The sequence below is a fragment of the Eutrema salsugineum genome, unplaced genomic scaffold, assembly GCF_000478725.1.
Source record: "Eutrema salsugineum unplaced genomic scaffold, Eutsalg1_0 scaffold_12, whole genome shotgun sequence".
Classification (NCBI taxonomy): Eukaryota; Viridiplantae; Streptophyta; class Magnoliopsida; order Brassicales; family Brassicaceae; genus Eutrema; species Eutrema salsugineum.
Genome location: NW_006256895.1, coordinates 2,201,214 through 2,219,124, shown reverse-complemented (window position 1 = coordinate 2,219,124; position 17,911 = coordinate 2,201,214). Strand labels below are relative to the sequence as shown.

The following is a 17,911-nucleotide window of genomic DNA, read 5'->3' as shown; positions in this document are numbered from 1 at the left end:
TTCAAACTTGCCGGACATATAAATTGTTTTTTTTTTAATATATATAATACCTTTGCCTTGTGTTACATCATCAGTGAAGTTCCTTGAAATGATCCTATTACAATTTACAAGTTATGATCTACCGTTTCGAACTTACAAACCTAATTTTATGTACTACATACATGAGCTCACGATGAATAGCTCTATAACGACTCCACGATGAACCCCAGTTTTACTTGTGTTACGTAATGATGAACATCTTTTCCGTTATATACGACCGTGTTTAATAAATTAATCTGAAAAATAGTAAGTTTGACATATTTGCATCAAATATGAAACAAATTGCATTTTCTAGAAATCAAAACGAAAAAATTTGAGCTTCGATAAAAAAAAAAATAATAATAATATGAGCTTCGATGAACGGTGGATAGGCTGGATTAAGCATGAAATGTGTAGAATCAATAAGTTTCCCGGTTTGGTCAATGGAACACCGCATGGCATAATCAAACCAGAACGAGGAATCCGTCAAGGTGATCCTTTGTTGCATTTTGTGTGGAAGTATTGAGTCAGTTACTTACAAAAGTGACATTAACAAGGAAATAAAAAGGGTATGAAGATCGGTATGGGAGTATGGGACCAATATAAATCATCTGCTCGTTTTTTATGATGCTTTATTCTTTTTCCATGCTCACCCACGGTCATGAAGATCCTGCAAGAGTATGAGAAGGTTTTGGGACAGGCTGTGAATCTACGAAAATGGGCTATTACATTTGGTTCCAGATATGATTATGGTGATAAAACCAGGTATAGATCATGTCTTTTTTTTTTCTAATCCACATTTGAAATGAAATCATTTTGGTGTTCCTAGTATCTAAATCTCGAAGAGACAAATAAAAGTGACAGTTGTTTAATTGGAGGTTGAGTAGAGAGGAAGAGATCGAATCAGAAACAAACTCTACCGATAGAGCCATCACAAACCTCACATTCAACAAGATGGAATCCAACATAAGCAACTTTCTTCTGTCAGAGAGAGTACAGTAACTTCTGCTAGATCAAAGATCAATTGTCGCCTCATCATCTCTGTCAAGTCTTTTTGCTAACATGTGTGTATACGTGTGTATATATAAATGACTTGAATGTTGCAAACTTCGACTTTAACATTTTTCAAAGGAAGGATTTTAACGTCTGTTTGTTAACCGACTTTAACATCCAAAGTTAATTGTTAATGTATGATCCACTAAACAAAGGCCCATGATCAATTTATTATTATTTAAAAAAAAAAAATATTCCCAATTCTCTGAGTTTACGATTGCGAAACGAAACTCAATCCCTAGAGCTCCAAATCCGTTTTCAATGATCGATTACCGAAATTGGGAATCGATTTCTTTCAAGTTCTAGAGTTTCTGACCTAAGCGTCTCATCGATTTAGTCTTTTGAATCGTTTGAAATCAATTTCCATTTCATCTCAAATGCGCAGATCTAACATCGAGTTTCAGAAGCAACAGTAAAGGTTCGCTCGGTAGAAATTTGCTGCGTTTTTTGATGATGCAGATTGATTCTAATAGTTAATTTTGTTGACATGATAGTTTCGTACAAATCTGTGCTCGTGTGAAGGGATACGCTGTTCGTTGGTTCTTTTGTGAGCTTCGTCTACCAGGTATATCTTCTCTGTGCGTTTTTGTGTTTTCCTTTAAGTATCTTCTGTATTCGTCCATTTCTATTTTGATTAGTCTATATTGGCTACTCATTTGAATGTCGTTTGATGCCATTCTTTGGATAAACTCTCTTTTTACGCGGAAGTAGATGGGTGTGTTAAATTTTATGTTAATCACGTTTTCTGTCCAATATAGTCAAAGCAAAATAGCTCGTATGATGCTTTATGTTCTGTTTCTTTACCTCTTTGCTTCATCTAAAATGTCCTATCAAGGATTCTGGAGGTTTGTTTGGCTCGTGGTTAGGCTCACTGAGTAATGTACATTACACTGATTGTAGGAAAATTACCAACTACAGGAAAGAGATGGCTTGGAAAATGATTCAGGTACTTTTCCTTGTTTCACGTATATCAAAATAATGTCATACTTGAAAGTGACAATGCTGATGTCTTTTCAAACTTCTTGGTCTTAACTATTTCTATATTTTGTGTTCACTTTTGTAATAAACACAGAAAAAATTATGGTTTCATGATCCAAGTAGGAGGAAGAAATATGTTTTGTCTGAGTCCTTTGCTGGCAAAAAAAACAGAAGGCCCTCCTCGAGAGAGATATCAGCAAACAGGAGTCCTTTGCTGGCAAAAGACGGGACTCTTTTTTTGTTGAAAGAAGTGCAAACCAGTTGTTGCAGGTATTATCAAGAGATTTCTTTTGCCACATGATTTCTTTTGTTTAAACACTGCTGTGAGCATGTCTGATAAAAGTTGTTATTTCTATCTTTGGTATCTTTTCTCAGTGGTTATCCATAGCAGTCCTTTTGGAGCACTCAAAATACCCAACTAGAACATCTGCAAATATATGTCAACGAGCTTGTATGTCTTTTCATGCAATTGATGATTGATTTATACGTTGTTGATACTGAAGTTGAAGCCTTTACTATTTGCTCTAACAGAGGAAAACCCTTTTCTCAACTTTTATCATGCTCTTTTAGGTTCTCAATCCCTTTAAACTTTTAGGCAAAGAGGGAGCTGGAATATTGCCGACTTGAAGGTGTTACACTTGCTGATAGGCTAAGATGTTCTGAGGAAAATGCTAAGCAGGAAAAAGAATGCAGGTTTGTACTTTTCAATTCTCTTACTTTAGAAAGTGAAATTTTTTTATCTCTTTTACCCTCTGAAAATAACTCTTTTTAAGCTTTTGGGCACTTGGTTTTTCTCTATCTCCCTATTTGATGTTATCCCTTCTCTGACTTCATTGTTGATATGATAAAGTGTAATTTTTTACAGGTGAATGCAGTAGTTGGCAACACAAAGTTTAACATAAACCTTCATCAAACATCTAGTATCAACAGTGACCACGAAAGTGGCATTTCCAAGACTGGACTATGAGCTTGGATTTCACTTGAAAACTGGTATGTTAATATTACACCATAGTTTCTGGTTCGTTCTTGCAAGTTCGTTTGTTTCATTGATGATGTGAGGAGATTGTCTCTAAATGCCTCAACTAGTATTTGAATATGTTTTCTGCATTAGTTAGATTTGTTGTTTCATTGTTATGTAATCATTTCAGGAAAAAGCATCAATTTGAGGATCTGGAAAAGCTGTGTATTAAGAAAAATCCATGAAGACAGTACATATAGGTATACTATATGAAAAAAATTGTAGTTTCAATGACATTTGCATTTCTATGTAAAAACAGATTTATTTGAATAATTTGAATTGTTATTTGAGTAATCATTTGAAATCTTTGTTAATTAGAGTGTATATTATATATATATATATTTAATTAGCAAAATAGTTAAAATTAATAAGTGGAGCTTACGTCGGTTGTATGACTGGCTTAAAAAAAATATGTAGTTTGTTTCACGTCACTTAAAAACACTTTTGGTTTACGTTGTTAAACCGACCCAAATATTCTGACGCTAAAGTATGCGTCATTCTGAAAAGCGAAGCTAAAATACTTAACGTCGCACGTTATTACGACGGTTTTAAAAGTGACGGTATTTGGTTTTAAGTCGGTTAATTAGTGACGTGAAGCTCAATAATAACCGACGTTATAGACCGCGTTTTTTGTAGTGAGGGTACATGTGCTTATCATCACATCCAGACAAAGAGAAACAAAGCAATTTGTATAAAACCAATTGGTGATAAAAGAAGAATCATAATTACGACCATCCCTCCGGTATGTCATATACTGTATAATGGTTTCAGAGCAAGTCTAGATTTTTCACTTGGCATAATATTACTATACTGAGGGATGGTGGAATTATGAGTTTTCTCTTATTACCAACTCATTCATGAAATGCAACAGTATTTTTTTTCAAAGATATCAATCATCTATCAAGCCACTATACCTAACCAATGTTGAGACCTTCTATGAGCTTTTCTCCACCTGCAAAAGCTGATAGAAGGTCTCAACATTGGCATCGAAGCTGATTGTGTTTGAAAATGAGAAAAAACAACAATGATTAATCTTTACCTAATTAAGTGTGAAAGACACCAGAGAAATATTTGATTCAAACTAGGTAGAAGCTCAAATAAGATTCCGCTTGTCCCAAGTTTGATTCAAACAATTTTTCCGTGTCTTTCAACTTTCCAGTATAGTGTATACTACTAACTTAAAACAGCCATCAATCGTTTCAAAACCATTCCAATCTAATGATGCTTAGAATGAGACAGCACAAGTATATAAGATGTCAAAAATATTCATTTATTCCCTTTAAAAGGCTATAAGTTTACTTTTTCAATCTCTTTCAATAATCAGATTACGTCCACAAAGCAAACATAACATATAACTTTAAAGTAAGAAGACAAATCGTAAAAACAAGAAATGACATAACATATGAACAAACATCATCCATTTACACAGATTCAGAAAGAGATCGAGCCAAAACGAAACTTGAAAGGGAAAAAAAAAACAGAGAGATCACTGATTCAAGAGATAAGATCACGATTACAACTGTGATACCATGTAGAATTAGATTAAATGTTTCTGTGGTGTTGATCTCAAAGGGCGATACAAACTAATGAACTATATAACAAAGATAAGAACCCTAATCGCCAAAAAATACTTGCTGCCCAATTTAGAGTATACAAAATGTAAGGCCCAATATAACCTAATATCTACTCCAATAGTAAAAGAAACGGCCTAGACTTCCTAAGGACGATATAAAAACACGTTTTGTGAGAGGATCCTTAAGATTCATAATGACAGTGGTTATGATAACTTGGGACTTTCGGAACAAATAAGGAGGAAGTAAAAAAGAGATATTCCACTATAGAGTTGAAAAGGTGAAGAAAATGACTCAAAATTGGTCACACAAGTTTTTATTCTATGAATTGTTTCAAACTACCAACTGGAATATGCAAAGAGATCAATGCAATTTTGATTGAGTATTTGTATCGTAAAGGATTGAGAGAGAAGATCGAGCACTAAGCCTAGAAAAGATTGGGATTGTCAAAAAAATAAAGGCGGGGTTTGGATTCTATGACATTAATAAAATAAAGGCGGGGTTTGGATTTTCAGCGTCCAATCGATGTTCGGTTGCTTGACGCTAGACGCAGACGCGGCGATCAGTTTCTTGAAGTTTTTGGCTGACGAAATCTGGCGTCGTGGTTAAAATGTCGTGGCTAAAAAGATAAACAATAAAAAAGTCTTTATATTTATTTGAGAATTACAGAAAACCATTTAACTTAAAAAAAAAAATTTCTGAGTCTGGATCTTTTTTTTTTCTGTGCGCCTAAAAACAAAAAAACTCTCTCTTACTCATTGATCTCCATCTTCTTCCTCAAATCGAACTGTGTATGTGCTGCAGCTAAGTTTAAGCGGATCGAGATTGAGAGCAAGAGCTGCTTCAAACCTATCTCCCAATCGTCTTCACAAGTTTAGGGTTTAATCCAGGTTAGCTTTTCCTCCTCCCATTTGTCGATGTTTCGTCAGATTGATTCGACACTGAATCTAGAACACAACGTTTCGTCACATTGTTTCCTCTACGCCTTTGATTACTCTGTTCCGTGCTCTGTTAAAACTTGATTGGGTTTACAATTGTAGCTAATCGTAATTGTGTATCTAAAACCACAAGAATTGTAATGCAAATTAGTGCTTTGTGAAAAACTTATAGTATCTAAGAATGTGTTTGTTAAGTCTTGACATTGAAATTTGCTTATTTGGTGGCACTAGTTAGATGTCTTTGCTTTGTTAAATAAGCTTACTTGAAGCCCAAGAAATCTTTAACAAGTCGGTTAAAGATAAGAAGGGAATATTTTCTTACTAGATTAGGAGTTATCTAGTTTTAATAGAAAAAAAGAAAATGTGTTTAGGGAAGTTGTCCTAACACTATATATATATATATATATATATATATGTGTTTGTTAAGTCTTGACATTGAAATTTGCTTATTTGGTGGCACTAGTTAGATGTCTTTGCTTTGTTAAATAAGCTTACTTGAAGCCCAAGAAGTCTTTAACAAGTCGGTTAAAGATAAGAAGGGAATATTTTCTTATTAGATTAGGAGTTATCTAGTTCTAATAGAAAAAAAGAAAAGGTGTTTAGGGAAGTTGTCCTAACACTCTATATATATATATATATATATATATATATGTGTGTAAGTCATTGATGAAGTTGCATCAATGAGAGATACATACTTTGGTGTTTAGTTTTGAGAGATTTTCTAAACATAATAAAAAGAGTATTCTTTATAAAAAGAGTTTGTTCTTGATTTAAACATTTGAATTGGTATCAGAGCTTAAGGAAAAGCTTGAGACCTGCGATATATCCAAGATATATCCAAGTATGGGAGATATCGTTGCAAACCCTAACCCTAACACGAAGGAGAGCATTCCTTCTGCGATCCAGTGCCATATGCTAACCGCGACGAATTACACGGTGTGGGCTATGAGGATGAGAGTTCTATTGCGAATCCATAAGGTGTGGGATACAATCGAACCTGGTTCGACTGATTCCAACAAGAACGATATCGCAACAGGGCTTCTCTTTCAATCAATCCCGGAAGTTCTTATTCTGCAAATCGGCAAACAAGGATCTCCTAAAGGGATATGAGATGTGATCAAATCACGCAACCTAGGAGCTGATCGTGTCAAGGAAGCAAGGCTTCAAACCCTAATGTCCGAGTTCGAGAGGATCAAGATGAACGAGTCGGACAAGATAGATGACTTCACAGGGAAGGTATCTGAGCTAGCCTCAAAATCGGCTTCTCAAGGGAAAACCATCGATGAATCGAAGCTTGTGACGAAGTTTCTCAACAGTTTGCCAAGGAGCAAGTTCATTCACATCATCGTTTCTCTCGAGCAGGTGTTGGATCTAAAGACGACGAGTTACGAAGATATACTAGGAAGGCTTAAGGCGTATGAAGAAAGGATTCACGATGAAGAGAATCAAGGAGATACGCAAGGGAAGCTGCTATACGCAAACTCAGAGCAAAGTAGTTCCAGTTCGAGAGGGAGAGGGAGGACGAGGCAGAGGAGGATCTAGCTCACAAGATCGATCAACAAATCAGAACCAATCAAAGGACAAGAAGGATCGGTCCAAGGTGATTTGTTATCGATGTGATAAAGCTGGACACTTTGCATCTTCCTGTCTTGAACGACCACAAAAGACACAGGAGGCAAATAAAGTGGAGACAGAAGAAGCTGATGAAACACTTTATATGCATGAGCTGGTGTTCTTGAATGAGGAGAATCTAATACCAAAGAATTATTAAAACAAAGGAGGTGAAGAAGGACTTTGGTATCTAGATAATGGAGCAAGTAATCACATGACGGGCAACAAGGCATTCTTTTCTGAGCTCAACGAAAACATAAGTGGCAAAGTGAAGTTTGGAGATGGCTCGTGCGTGGGAATAGCTGGAAAAGGATCGATTCTGTTTCAAAGCAAAACGGATGAGCATAAACTCGTATCAGATATCTACTATATACCCGAACTGAAGAGCAACATTCTGAGTCTAGAGCAAGCCACTGAAGCCGGATGTGATGTCAGAATGAGGCAGGATTACTTGACTCTCCATGATCCAAGTGGAAGACTCTTGGTGAAGGTCATACGGTCGCCCAACAGACTTTACAAAGTCAACCTGAAGATTGGAAAACCGATATGTCTAAACACGAGTATAGAGGATGAGACTTGGAGATGGCATGCAAGGTTGGGACATATAAGATTTAAGACCATGAAAGCTGTGTCACAACAGGAGATGGTCTATGATCTACCAGAGATTCGAGATGAAAAGGGATTGTGTGAGTCATGTTTAGTCGGAAAACAGACTCGACAAGGTTTCCCTAAGGCAACAATGTTCAAGCTTCAAGACCATTGGAACTTCTTCACGCAGACTTGTGTGGGCCGATCACACCATCAACCATCGCAGGTAACAAATACATATTTGTTATCATAGATGACTTTACAAGATACATGTGGTCGATTGTTAAAGGAGAAGAGTGAGGCGTTTGGGAGGTTCAAGGTGTTCAAGGAGCTAGTTGAAAAGGAGTTTGGAAAAGCAGTATTGACTCTTAGAACAGACAGAGGTGGAGAGTTTACTTCAAAGGAGTACTATGAGTTCTGCGAATCAAAGGGGATCAAGAGGCATCTTACAGCTCCCTACACACCACAGCAAAACAGTGTTGTAGAGAGGAGAAACCGAACCCTAATGGAGATGACTAGGAGCAGTCTTAAGGCTATGAAGGTACCTAATTACTTGTGGGGACAAGCAGTTCGACACGCCACATACGTAATCAATAGAGTACCTACAAGAGCTCTTAAGAACATGACTCCTTATGAATGCTTGCGTGAGAAGAAACCAAGTTTAGGGCATCTACGAGTATTTGGGTGTCTTGCATACTCAAAGGTGGAAGCTGCAAATCTTAAGAAGTTGGATGATAGGTCACAGATGCTCGTACATCTTGGGATTGAGCCATGATCCAAGGCGTACAGACTCTATAATCCAGAGACAAAGAGAATTGTAGTGAGCCGTGATGTGGTTTTCGATGAAAAGGCAAGTTAGAACTGGAACAAGCTAAGAGATGGATCAGGAAGGGATCCAGGGATGTTTCAGATGAGATGAGGTGAAGTTATTGATGCAGGAGAAGGACCTGCAGTAATCGGTTATGATGCTGAAGGTGAAGGAATCGAAGAGCGTCGAGCGACACCAATAGCAGTGTCGAGCGACACTAATAGCAGTGTCGAGCGACACTAATGAACAAGAGCGTCGAGCGACACCATCAGCGGTGTCGAGCGACACCAACGAACCTGAAGCTGATCATAATGCAGAAGAAGATCTACCTAATGAAGCTGATACAGAGCAGCCGCTTCGAAGATCAACTCGTCCGATACGCAAGCCAGGGTATCTCGACGACTTCGTCCTGCAAGCAGCGATTGAGTGTGAGAGACTGCTACTCTCAATAGATGATGAGCCAAGGAACTTTAAGGATGCGAAAGGTTCATTAAAGTGGAGGCAAGCATGTAGAGAGGAGATAGAGCCTATCAATAAAAACAAGACATGGTTTTTTATTGACAAACCAAGGGAGGCTAAGATCATTGGTCTCAAGTGGGTTTTCAAGATCAAGAAGAATGCAGATGATACTATTAACAAGTACAAGGCGAGACTTGTGGCTAAAGGATATGTACAAGAATCAGGCATCGATTTTGATGAGGTATTTGCACCTGTTGCAAGATTAGAAACCATAAGATTGTGGATAGCATTGGCAGCATCACATGGATGGGAGATTCATCACTTAGACGTGAAGACATCATTCTTACATGGAGAATTAAAAGAAGACGTCTATGTTGAACAGCCTGAAGGATTTGAGATAAAAGAGCAAGAACAGAAGGTATACAAGCTTTCAAAAGCTTTATACGGTCTAAGACAAGCTCCTAGAGCTTGGAACACGAAATTAGATCAAATCCTGAAAGGAATGAAGTTCATAAGATGCTCCAAGGAAAGCTCAGTGTATCGCAGAGAAGAGGGAGGATCATTATTGATTGTTGCTATATATGTGGATGATTTGTTTGTCACAGGCAACACTCTGAAGGTCATAAGTGAGTTCAAGTCAGGAATGGCAACTAAGTTCGAGATGTCAGACCTTGGAAAGCTGAATTATTACCTTGGCATCGAGGTTCATCAAGGGAAGGAGGGAATCGAAATCAAGCAGGAAGGCTATGCACGAAGGATTTTAGCAGAGGCGGGCTTAGAGACCTGCAATCCGACCTTAATACCCATGGAATTCGGATTAAAGGTTTCAAAGGCTCAAGAAGAAGAAGAGATCTGTCATACGTGTTATAGAAGGAATGTAGGGTGCTTAAGGTATATGTTACACACACGACCAGACTTGGCTTTTTCTGTTGGAGTTGCTAGCAGGTATATGCAGAGTCCTTGCAAGTCACATGGTAACATCATGAAGCACATTCTACGGTATCTTAAAGGGACAGTCACGTTTGACTTGAAGTTTTGTCATGGAGGAACAAAGAAGATCGTTGGTTTTAGTGACAGCAGTCACAATGTGGATCCGGATGATGGAAGAAGCACCACCGGACATATATTCTACTTTGGTTCCTCACCAATCACTTGGTGTTCGCAGAAGCAGGACACAATGGCTCTGTCTTCGTGCGAAGCTGAGTTCATGGCACAACAGAGGCAGCTAAACAAGCTATTTGGCTTCAAGAACTTTTGAGCGAGATCACATGGTGGAAGACTGAGCATATTGTCATCAAGGTCGACAACAAGTCAGCAATGGCACTCACCAAGAACCCAGTATTTCATGGTAAGAGCAAGCATATTCATAAACGCTACCATTTTATACGAGAGTGCATTGAGAAAGAGTTAGTCGATGTGGAGCATGTGCTGGGAGTTGAGCAGAAGGCCGACATTCTTACTAAAGCTCTGGTAAAGATCAAGTTCAGCGAAATGAGAAACCTGATAGGAGTCCAAGACATGTCCAAGACAGAGTCAAAGCGTAAGAGGGAGAATGTTGGATAAGCTTTGATTACTTGAAGCCCAAGAAGTCTTTAACAAGTCGGTTAAAGATAAGAAGGGAATATTTCCTTATTAGATTAGGAGTTATCTAGTTCTAATAGAAAAAGAAAAATGTGTTTAGGGAAGTTGTCCTAACACTATATATGTAAGTCATTGATGAAGTTGCATCAATGAGAGATACATACTTTGGTGTTTAGTTTTGAGAGATTTTCTAAACCTAATAAAGAGAGTTATTCTTTATAAACAGAGTTTGTTCTTGATTTAAACACTTGATGCTTTACTCGAAAGGGAGACCCTATTCTCTTAAATTGGTCGATGTGGTCTGCAGCTGATTTGCAAAGAGAAACCAAATTGTAGTTATTGTTTGCTTGCTTTCAAATTCCTACAGTGATTTATACCTGCAATTATCTATGATTGAGGATGAGTTAAAAACTAAGAGAATGGTCAAATTCACTGCATTACATATCTCTGTATTCTCAATTGCTCAACGTAAAAAGGATCAATTTGAGGATGAATCTTGTTGGCTGTAATGGTTGCTAAGGAACCTTTTGTGTTTCTCTGTTATAGAGAGTAGGTAGTTTTGTGTTTTCTCTGTTTGAATATACATCATTACTTGCTTAGAAGTTAGAAGTGTTTTCTCGTTGTCATGCTTAGCAAGGTACCTATTTCATTTATTATGAGTTTAAATTCGTGATAGATGCAGATTCTTTTATCTTCTACAAGGTACACAGATAATATTTAGTATGAGACACTTTAAGAAATCTGGTTCTGTATATCCAGTTAAGTGCCATCAGATAGCATGTGATATTGGCTCATACTAATATTTACAATAACAAACTCTGGTTGATAAGCCTTTTTTTTTTTTTGTCATAAGCAATACATGAGATGATTTTAGTAGAAGCTTGAATAAATAATAGGCTAAGAAACGCTACAAGATAATCTGTGTGAAGTATTGCAATCTTTGGGTTTTCAAATCTTTGGTATTCTGTTTAAAGGATAAAATCTGAACAACAATTGGACTACAAGCATGTTTCGTTATTCGTTACCCGTTACTGAAAATTACATATCGTACTTAGTCTGTGTCAATATCATGACTTTTTCTTCTGTGTCAATATCGTACTTAGTTTGCTTCTGCTTATTCCATTTAGTGATTATAGATATTGTCACTTGCCATTGTCTTTGAAGAATGATTTGTCTACTTCGGTTATGAATGTTTTTTTGTCTATTCTTTAACTAGTTGAGTTGATAACGTATTTTCTGGCTAATACTTGTTTATTTTTGTTATATATAGGAATGGCCAGGTGCTAAAAAATATAGAAACAAACCGATGCCTTATATGAATTTGTTTGAAGAGGAATTTGGTGCTATTACTGTGACTGAAGCAGAAGGATGGAGTGCTCAACAAGGAGAAGCTAGTTTAAATTCTAGAGTGAATGGAGATGAAGAGGAAGGTGATTCTTTTAATATAGACATGTAAGTGCCAGAGACACAAACTCAAGCTTCAGGGAAGCAAACTCAAGGTGGAAGTTCTAGAACAAAAAAAAGGCGCAGAGAGAAAGATGTAGTTATAGAAACTTCTGTTGCACGCAATGCAGCTCTTGAGCAGAAGAATAAGATAGCAATACAGATGTTGGAGCGTGAATATGCTTCTAGTGTTGAGCGTGTAGTAGAGGTTCTGAATGAATTGCCAGGAGTGAAATGGTCTCCATTTCACCTAGCATCAGTGGATCATTTTCTAGCTAGTTTAGCGAACCGTCAGGGTTTTATGGTTTTGTCTAGTGACGAAGACAAGATTAGTTATTTGAAGCATAGGACTGGCACAAAACTCTATGATTGACTTTTTTTTATGCTTTGCTATTTATGCTAGTACTTTTGTTTATGGTTTTTTTTGTTTATGCTAGTACTTCTATGATTAACGATGATGACTTTTAGTATTTTGGAATATAATTTTAATAATTTGGAATATGAATTTCAGTTTAGTATTTTTTGTTTATGATGTTTTTTATATCTTTTGATTACAATTATGCATACAGCCTTATACTTCCTCTGTTCAGAATTATTTGATGTTTAAGGTTTTTGCACACAGTTTAAAGATTCATTTAATTTTATTTTTCTTATACTAAAAATATTATTTATAATCCATTTAAATATCATTCAGCCAATAAGAAGACAATCTGCAGAATATAAAAGGTCAAAAACTATAAAAATTCATTAAATTTTGCATTGAAAAGTGAGAACATCAAATAATTCTGAACAAAAAAAACCTTCTAAAACATCAAATAATTCTGAACAGAGGGAGTATAAGTTTTTGAAATTTTCAATATGATTTTGCAGATGGTCAGAAGGTGGATATTGGAGGATGAAGATGATGATGATGATGAATTTTGTTTGTTTGATTTGCTTACTGCTGAGAGATTGAGTCATAGAACAGATCAAGGAGTAGGATGGCGTCATGTTCAACAGCTCATGCATGGATCAGATCTGCAATGTTATGATATTCTTCGAATGAAGCAAAGACCATTTGAAGAATTATGTAAAATGCTAGCTAGGCGATATGGATTAAGGGAGTCTGAAAATGTTTACGTTGAGGAATCTTATGCAATGTTTCTTGAGGTAGTTGGTCAAGATATGACTATGCGGGGTATAGCTGAAAGATATCAACGGGCATTGGGTACAGTGAAAAGAAACTTGATGACGTTTTGAGTGTTCTTCTCAATTTTACAGATGATACACTAAAACCAGAAGAATATGAGTTTACAAGAGTACACCCTGTTTTGACAAAAGAAAACCGATATCATCCATTTAAATATTGTATTGGAGCATTTGATGGAACTCATATCCCGGTTCGCCCTCTTAGTCGAACTGCAAAAGCATATTGAGGTAGAAATCGGGATCCTACAATGAATGTCCTTGCTATATGTAACTTTGATATGAAGTTCATATACGCCTATATCGGTGTACCAGCACTACAAGAAAACAGAAAATTAGCGACAGCAGAAATGGTCGGAAATCAGTTGTAACTCAGCATTGTACGTCTGATTAGCGACTGAAATACACAGTCGCTAATTCTTAGTCGCTAATTCAAACAGTCGTAGAGTAGTCGCTAATGTGCGACTGAATTACGACTAATGTGTGTTTGATATTTATTATCGTAAATTAGTCGTAATGTAGTCGGCAAATTTAACGACTACTTTACGACTACTTGTGCGACTCAATTACGACTATAATGTAGTCATATTAATAATATACGAGTCGTAGGTAATTAGTCGTTAAATATAACGACCAAGTTACGACTGTTTCGTGACCCATTTACCTTCGAATTAGCGACTGTATACCGACTGATGTCGAGAAATGAATAGTAATTTGTTGCAATTTTGCGACTGATTTGTTTCTGATCTGTGACTATTTTCCGACTAATTTATGACTGGTTTGCGACTATTTTGAGCATCGCATATTCAATTTGGTATTGCTGTTTACAAACCCCCAATTTGAAACCCTGATTACAAACAATGCTCTAAAAAGTCTTTTTTGAATTCTAAAATCATGATGAATATTTAAAAAGCAAAAGGAACAAATAATTTACATAAAAGTCATTGCATACAAACCAAAAAAATCTAAAATGGTTACAATATACAACCATTATAGAGAAGTACAAAATGAGAAGAGACCTACTCTTCTAAGTTTCCGAGACATTATAATAGTTCTAAGGTTCTAAAAAAAGTGAGAAGAGACCTACTCTTCTAAGGTTCCATTAGTTATCGGATCAGCAAGTGTTGGAGACTTCGCAGCAGGAGTGGTCGATAGAGGAGTTTGACTAGCCAAAAAATCATTGAACCGTGGATCAGTTTGAGTCAAGTACCTTTCAACCATCGTGAGCTTCTCGAGCTTGGCTTCTTGCGCAGCTGTAGTTTTGGCAAACTCTGCTTCACGCCGTGCATTCTCAGCCTCTTGGAGCTCTATTTGCTGTTGAGCTTGTTGAAGCTGTTCCTGCAGAGTGTTGTAGGATGCAGAGCTTCCTGGGTACTTCCTCTTGCCATTTACATACAAGTTAGAGAGGCTACCAACTCCATAAGGTATTCCTCTTTCACTCATAATAGTGGACTGCGAATACAAAAAAAAAAAGAGTTAGCTCTCGACGAGGAAAAAAAAGAGTTAGCAAAAAAAACCCAAATAAGAAAACTGAACCGTACCTGTAGAAACAAGTCATTCTCCTCTTCTACAGTTAGCTCTCGACGAGGTGATGTACCCTCAGGATTCTCTGAGTTTTCAGTCCTGATGGCAGACAACTTGGCTTCCAAGTTTTTCTGGTAAGTCTCAACTACTCTCTTTGCCTTTCCATCCACATAACTCCCATCCTTTTTTGTATGAGTCCTGATGAAAACTTCACCAAGACTCACCGGTCTACCTAATTCCTCTTCCTGAAATGATAAACCAAAATATGTCAATGGGAAGTTATGCATCGATTCATAAGACTCTAACACTTAATGAATAATAAAAGAGTAGAAAGTTACCATTTCTTGCTGGATTTGCAGATAGGATTTCTGACCTGAGTAGTGAACGTGAGGACCAAGACCGCCACGTTCAGACAATCGAGCAGCTGAAGTGGTTGAACTCTTTTCTTTGGATTCTTCTTTGTCCCAATGCTCAGTCATTTGTTCCCAGAGTGTATCGCCGATCCAGTTAGGTTGCACTCTTGATATCCTAACGGTGCTGACCATATCCTTCATCCTGCTTTTTCAAATACTCTCAAACTTGGCTTGAACCACACCAGTGATCAAGGGATCCCAGGTGTGGGTTTTCTACAATAACAAGAGACAAAGAGATGATGTTAGAATAATACATAGATACAAACTCAATAACAAACACATATAAATGAAAATGAGGATCTTACCGCGAATTCCACGAAGTAACACTCTTGCCTATCACGAGGCACACGAGTCCAGCTGTAGAAAGGGCCATCAAACTTGTTGGTGAAGACCTTGGTAATCTTCCGGGTAAGTGAGGACTTGTCACGACCAAACCTACATACAAAGAAAACAAAGGAAGAAGTCATCGAGATCATCATTTGAAGAAGGAAACAAATCAAGCTAGAGGAAGTAGACTTACCACGTTGTACCCGGTTTCTCTATGGGAGACAACACCGTAGTATAAGCCTCTCTTCCAGGCTTTGTGAGCAAGGCATTAAGAACCTGAAGCTGGTCTTCAGAGAGATTGACAGCACTGTCTTGTTCTTCAGAAGGATCTGGAAATGCAGCTTCTTCACCGTCATAATGAGCTTGTTGAGAGTGTGGAGAATTACCTCCTTCTTGAGATAATGGAGAGGCTCGGTTTTGAGAGAAAGAAGAAGCTCTGGAAGCTCCTTGATGAGAATGAGGTGATGCAGAATGTTGCCGATGAGGTTGGTCTTGGAAGCGGTGTTGAGGAGATGGAGAGAATCGAATTTGCGATTGCTCTGACCTTCTAGGTTGAGGCAGTGGTTGCAACTCAGGGCCTCCTTGTTGCAAGCTCTGGAAGAGCTCCATCGGCGGTGGATAGTCTTGGACATGTGTCGGCGCGTAGGTTGGGATTAGCGGTGGTGGAGATGTCGCCGGTATGAAATCATACCGACTGGGTAACGGAGTTACGGCGGCTCCTCCTCGTGCTCCTCCGCGTTTCTTCCTTCCACGGCCACCCATCGGATTCCAGGAGAGGCTTGATATCGAAGGTCATTGGGAATCAATCGATTAGGGTTTCGGGATCAGCGGTGAAGAAGATCGATCGATTAGAACTGAAAATTATGGTTTATCGATCGATTTAGAAGGGTATGGGATCGTTTATCTGTCGATTTAGGGTTGGAATCGAATCGAAAAGGGATCGATTTCAAGGGAGTTTTGGGATTTCGGGAATTAGGGTTCGTGGAATAGAAAGTGATTTGGGGATTTTTAGCGATTAAGGGTTAATCGGGGTTTAGTGGGCTTAGTAAAATTATTGGGCCTGTTAATGGGATTAGGGTTGGGCTCAATTAGCGAGTTTAATTTTGGACCTTTAGTAGGAGATCAGTCGCTATTCAGTCGGTAAAATTCTAATTTTTTGTAAAAAAAATCAACATAATTTATCTTACAACACAACAATTTTATTCATGTTTTGTAATCATAAACATACACAGATTAATAAGGATTCTCTTCGTCTTCATCTTCATCATCAGATGATGATAAATTACACATAAATTCATCTTCTGGTTCTGCATCTCCGACATCAAAATCGAGATTTAGCGGGTTTACTCTGTGTACTCGATTTTCAACAATGATATCTTCAATTGTGGTCAGCATAACTGCATCATCACTCTCTTGTTGCAAGAGAGTTGGTTCTTTATCTTCATAATTTCCTGAAATATTCCCTCTTAGATTCACTTGTAAGACGTTTAGCCACATCTGCTTTGGTTTTTTTCGGGTTGGATATGGAATATAACATATTTGATCTGCTTGGGAGGCTGTGGAATACAAATATGAATACCAAATGAATATATCATCATTATATTTATTGAGTTAGATATAAATTTATATATTTATATATCATGCGTACCTAGAATAAATGGTTCGTATTTGTTGTACTTTCTTGATGAAAGAACGTCAACGACACCACCATTGCTCCTTCGAGTGCCTCTACCAATTAAAGGGTCATACCACTCACACTTGAAAAGTGTGATTTTCAAATTTGTCATCCCCTTATACTCTAGTTGTATGATATCAGTTAAGATCCCGTAAAAATCAGCTTCATCAGATGCATCGGTGTAGTTTTCTCCTTTAACACACACTCCAAAGTTACATGTCTTCCGTCCTCTGCCATGGTTATGTGTATGAAACAAATATCCTCTCATAAAGTAAATAGGCCAGGTTTTGGCTTTATTTACTGGTCCGTGAACTATATCCTGAACCCAAATAGGAAAAGGATTTGTGGCGTTCCAGTAAGTAACCTGCACATATAAATATATGTATACATTACTAATTTGTTGATAGCAAAAGTACATAGTTAGTAAACATATAGAAAACGTACATAATTCTTCACCCATGAAGGATATTCGTCAGCTCTTTTTTTAGCGACTTCTTTATCAGAGAGTTGTGGATATTTTGTGCAAATATAATCCTCAAACATCCTGTATAAAGGGTTGTAAGTAATGATACTAGAAATGATACTAGATTATACATCTGAAAAGGATGAAATTCGATATACCTCTCAAAGGGTTGAAAGTAATTGCAATTTCGCAAAACATATGCATGTGCAATTTTGTGATCTTTTTCTGAAAGCCATATTTCATGCATTTGCCCACTTG

General features: G+C 37.3%; 1 long non-coding RNA gene across 1 annotated transcript; it reads left to right on the top strand.

The window, feature by feature from the left end:
• Window positions 1-1,236: 1,236 nt before the first annotated feature.
• Window positions 1,237-3,321, top strand: LOC112089242. The gene is made up of 8 exons (XR_002900914.1): window positions 1,237-1,489; window positions 1,566-1,636; window positions 1,972-2,017; window positions 2,144-2,319; window positions 2,425-2,500; window positions 2,620-2,742; window positions 2,915-3,039; window positions 3,198-3,321. It is a non-coding gene; the product is annotated as an uncharacterized LOC112089242 (long non-coding RNA).
• Window positions 3,322-17,911: the final 14,590 nt, after the last annotated feature.